Here is a 5,016-nt window from a genome sequence, read left to right on the forward strand (position 1 = left end):
TTATTTAAACGTCACATGAGTATGACCTGAGTATTGTTGCTGACCATGTCCATCTCTTTATGACCACTCCAAATCACTTTAAATCTCTGTCAATGTGAACAAGCCTTTTTAAAGCAACGTCCCCGACACTGTTTATGAACGGTAACAGGAGAACAGATGCCCCAAAATGGTGTCCAGCCAGCGAATCATGTCTGATGACAGATTTGCCTACTCCTATTACAATTAGTAGGACGGTTGCATCCAATTAGGTAATTGCTTTTTAAAAAGTCGCTTGTCACAGGTATTCTCGCTCAATCTTAATAAGAGCAGCGCATTCTGCCCGGCATCAAAGGCATTCCTGCCTAATTCATAAAATGAGCTTCATAAACAATTATTGTGAATTGCAGAAAGGGGAAATGAGAGTGAGTGACATTTTGTGTGAGTGCCACGAATGTCTCTGTGAAATATTTCTATTCAGGTCATGCAGAGAAGCGTTCTGCTGCTCACATAAACCAGACAGTCAATGAACCTTTTCCAGTTGCAAGGGCAACTGAATATGCAAACACTGTGTCAAAGGCAGGGTTGTAGCAATCATAAAAATGGTCTTCATCATTGCTGTACATTAATTAAGTTATGTTTGTCCACTGTGTTTTTACATGCATGAATTTTGGCAGACGCTTTTATGAAGCAACTATTGTATTTAGGAACACATGACCTTGGCATTGCTAGCGCCACTGCTAAAAGTCCGATCACACCAAGGACACTAACTATAACTATAAAGTGTTTATTGTTCATCAGCTGGTAAAAATCATTCTGAAAGTGATTACGAAGTTATCGTTCCTTTGTCGTTAACTTTATAGCTGTGGTGGACTTTCCTATTATAGATTAAAAAGATTATTAATGTTATAGTTCTGCAGTAGTTATCGTCCTTGGTGTGAACGGGCCTTTTCAGGTTAGAAACCATATAGAATATTACGTGGATGAAAACGTGGCTGTGAGGGACATCAGTGTTTATAATGGTATACGCTACATGCTGTATAAAGGTATTGCATCAAGTAATTTTCAAAACTGACAACTTTAAACTTTGACAGTGTAGTTCGCTGGATATTTGTGGTATGGATATTTGGGTAACACTTTAGTTTAGGGTCCAATTCTTAGCATGCATATTACTAGGATATTAGCTGTTTATTAGTACTTATAAAGCATATATTGATTCTGCATTACCATATTCTACATGCTTTAATCCTACCCAATTCCTAAACTTAAGGCACTCAAGAACAAACCAAGCCCTGTTTTTCTTACAGACCCACGTCTAAATGTGTCCCTCAGACAGTGGTGTAAAGTACCGGTATATGTAATTAGTTACTGTACTTATATCTTTTTGGCTACTTTAGTTTTACTGAGTATCAAAGATATTAACATAAAAGAGAATAAGCTTGCTCTTTACTCCAATAGATTTGTGATGAGTAACAATTACACATTCTGCACGGCACATAACTTTTTCTGCAGCAGTTCATTTCTGCTACAACAGAAGTGATATCGCCATCTACAGGGCATTGAAGGTACTGTATCTGCGTTTTACCCTTACTCACCCAAACTTGTCAACAAGGCTACTTTGCATTAATGCATGTGCATTGGCATGTAAAGTTAGTCAACATTTGAAGTGGATCAAAAAAGTGAATCAAAGTTGTCCTGAGACAAGAACGGGTATTGTTCAAAATGCATGTATAACTTTGATGAAAGGTTTTGATCCTCTTCAAATGTTGACTTCTGTAGTTGTTAACAGCAAGGGTTTCAAATGAGATGAGGACATGCAGCCGATGATGAGGCCCAAACCAGTGCAAGTGTATGTAGGCGTTGACAATTTAATTTCACTTTACATTATTTAATTTATCCATTAAATTAAAGAGAGATTTTGTTTGTAGACATTTAAGAGGCTGTTGTGTCAATTGCACTTTTGAGGTTCAGTTTCATCTTGATTTTAGAAAATAAACACGTGATTCCTCTCCTCACAAATCAACTGTTTCTTGTTTTTCACTGGCGTTTCTTTTACATGTTGAGGACTAGTGCATCTCTGAGCCTATATTTAGTATGAGTACAATACTATACTGTTAAAATCAGATACTCTAAGACTTTTACACAAGTCTTATTGGAATTGGTGACTTGTAATGAAGTCTTTTTCGCTGGAAGGTGTTTCCACTTTTACTCAAGTATGGTGGTTAGGTACTCTTTACACTTCTGCGCTCAGGCTTTTCAAATAGTCTCTACATACCTGACTCAATGACTATTGCAAAAGACAAGCTAATGTTCCGTCTTTAGAAAGCAAATGCATTATCACTTGTGATGGTTACTTGACCTCTGAATCCTGGCATTAGTAAGCGAGCGCAAGTGTTTCTTAAACACTGGATGCAGTTGAGAGAGCAGCCGGGGGTCCTGCAGGACTCTGACACTCTTATCGCCCTCCAAGTTCTGCCATGGTGGAGTCAATGAACCATAGCCTGAATGAAGCCATTGCCAAATCTGTCCCCCGCGTGGTCCTTAAGCTAAGTATCAACACAACTACAGGTGCTGTTGAAGGACCCCGACCGTCCCCGCAGATCCATTGACCCACAGCCACAAAATAAATGAAGGTTGTACCTTGAAATCAGTGCCTCTACGATCCAGCTAACTCGGCTTGAATTTAAAGATAATTCATGCAGAGTTTTTCAGGCTATACGATTACTGTGAGTACAGTGTACTGTTGTGGTACAGTAAGTAATTTTTTTTACAGATTCACCAAAACTAAAATTAAAGTTAGCCGAAAACCAAAATCGAAAATACATTTTCAATGATTAATTATGGATAGTTGAGCTCTATTCTTTTCAAGTTTCATATTTACTATAACCAGTCATATAAAGGTCTAAAATTTAATTAGAGAAGCAGCTACTGTTTTGTTCAATTATTTCAGCCCTCCAAAAACATAATTTATTTTGGCCAACAAAATTTTGTTGCATATAGTTGTGCTAGATTAAGTTCTAGTGCACAGAAGAAACTTTACTTTTGTAACTTGCATCGTTTTTTTGTTGTTGTCAATTGAAATATGGCTTCTACAGTTATGGGCCTAATTATTGAGACCCTCTGTAAATATGATCAAAGATGGCTGTGAACTGAAGAGAAGCAGCGCCAACATGGACCTGGGGATTTGCAGGATCTGGAGAGATTCTTTATGGAGCAATGATCTCTGATCTCTTGTCAGGTATTGTCCAAACTCACCAGGAACATAGGAGAAGAGTCAGAGCTGTTATCTTGGCTAAAGGAAGCTGCAAAAACGATTGAATAAAAGAGTTCCAATAATTGTGGCCAACGTGTATTGGAGAGAAACATTTATTTCATAAAGAGATTCCCAGCCAGTTTAAATTTTTCTGCAAAAGGTTAGATTGTTTGGATTTTTTAAAAATTATTATTATAATAATAGATCAAAAGGATTAACAATGCGGCAAGCTTCTTTGTTCATATTTACCAAGGGTGCCAATAATTCTGACCATGACTGCTCTTTGCTGCAGGTCATATTGAAAGTTATTCAGAAAACATGAGCAGAATTTCTGTGTAATGCTCATAAATTCATTTTTTTGTGTAAATTCTCAGTGAATTTAATGTAACAATTTACATTAAAAATTGTTTTGCAAACAATTTTTTGAATTAAGACCACTGTATGTTTTCTACAATTAAGTTTTTTGAACGTTTCGACCCTATAGCAAACATGGTCATCAGGTTTTCATCCTACTGTTTCATGTTTTCCCATTTCTGTAATGAGGTTCAGTGATTAATTATTTTGTCGTTTTAATACTAAATGATAAATAACATGGAGTATATTTGTGCTCCAATAAGCTCAGTGCTGAAAGCATAAAATTGCTAAGGAGATAGCTCTCATTTATCAATTAATGTCTTCTTGTAGGGCAGTAGGAAAAAATCATTATCTCTACGCACTTAGTTAATGTACCTTCCAGTAAGTGTCCAGTCCCTCGTATGGCCTTCAGCGTAATAAGGAAAAGGGCAGAATATAACCATAGGATGGTATAAAACATTAGCACACAGGGTTTTTAAATGACGCAGGAAAATAAAACCATTTATCAGAGGGTAAGGGTATAATTGGCCTATCCACCAAATGTCTTCCCGTTTGATGAATTGTGTTGTACTTACTGTGTTTGGAGTTGGAGACGCAGTGATATTTCCTGCTGGCTGCTTGTGGTTGCCTGATCATTTTTAAGCCACTTTATAAATGGCTTAATTGGTGTTATTGCAATATCAGAAGCTTTGATATCCTGCTTTTTGGACTGGTGTGGTGTAGTCATTAAAACCCTGCAACACCCATGAGCTTTCACTGTTGTGCAAGGCACTTAACGTCAGGTTACTCCAGGGGGGTTGTCCCTGTTGTAAATGTACTGTAAGTTTAAAAGTGTCTCATTAATGAGTGCTTATTATGGCTGCGTTCGGAAAGGAACACTGGGATACTATATAGACATTGGTTAGATTAATAAGACATTGTTCAGATGTTGTATTTCAAGATATTTGTCAGGGGTTTTCCATTTAAAACGCTGTTGTGTAGGTAGGACTAATTTCTTAGAGCTAGTAATGGAGGCTTGAGCCATTGACAGCAGAGTAATGCAGTTATGAGAGAGAGAGAGAGAGAGAGAGAGAGAGAGAGAGAGAGAGAGAGAGAGAGAGAGAGAGAGGGAGAGAGAGAGAGAGATATTTGTCAAAGATATTTGTCAAAGATATTTGTCAAAGATTAGAGAGAGAGAGAGTAGCCTAATCTTTTTCGTATAATAAAAATTTTGTGTGACAGAAAAACATGGAAATAATTTGTCGTTTTTATTCTATTGCTATATTTATTTGCTTGGTCAGTGTGGTTTGGGTTTTGGTTTTATTGTTTTGTAGGCTGTAAGGACCTTTGAAATAACTGAAATAATTTGGCGAAGTGATATGGACAATGTAATGCGGTCAAGACCTGCGTGCCTGGAACTACTTTAACCCGGGTACACACTCGACGACTAGCTG

This window comes from Phoxinus phoxinus, assembly GCF_949152265.1.
Source record: "Phoxinus phoxinus genome assembly, chromosome: 15".
NCBI classification, from domain to species: domain Eukaryota; kingdom Metazoa; phylum Chordata; class Actinopteri; order Cypriniformes; family Leuciscidae; genus Phoxinus; species Phoxinus phoxinus.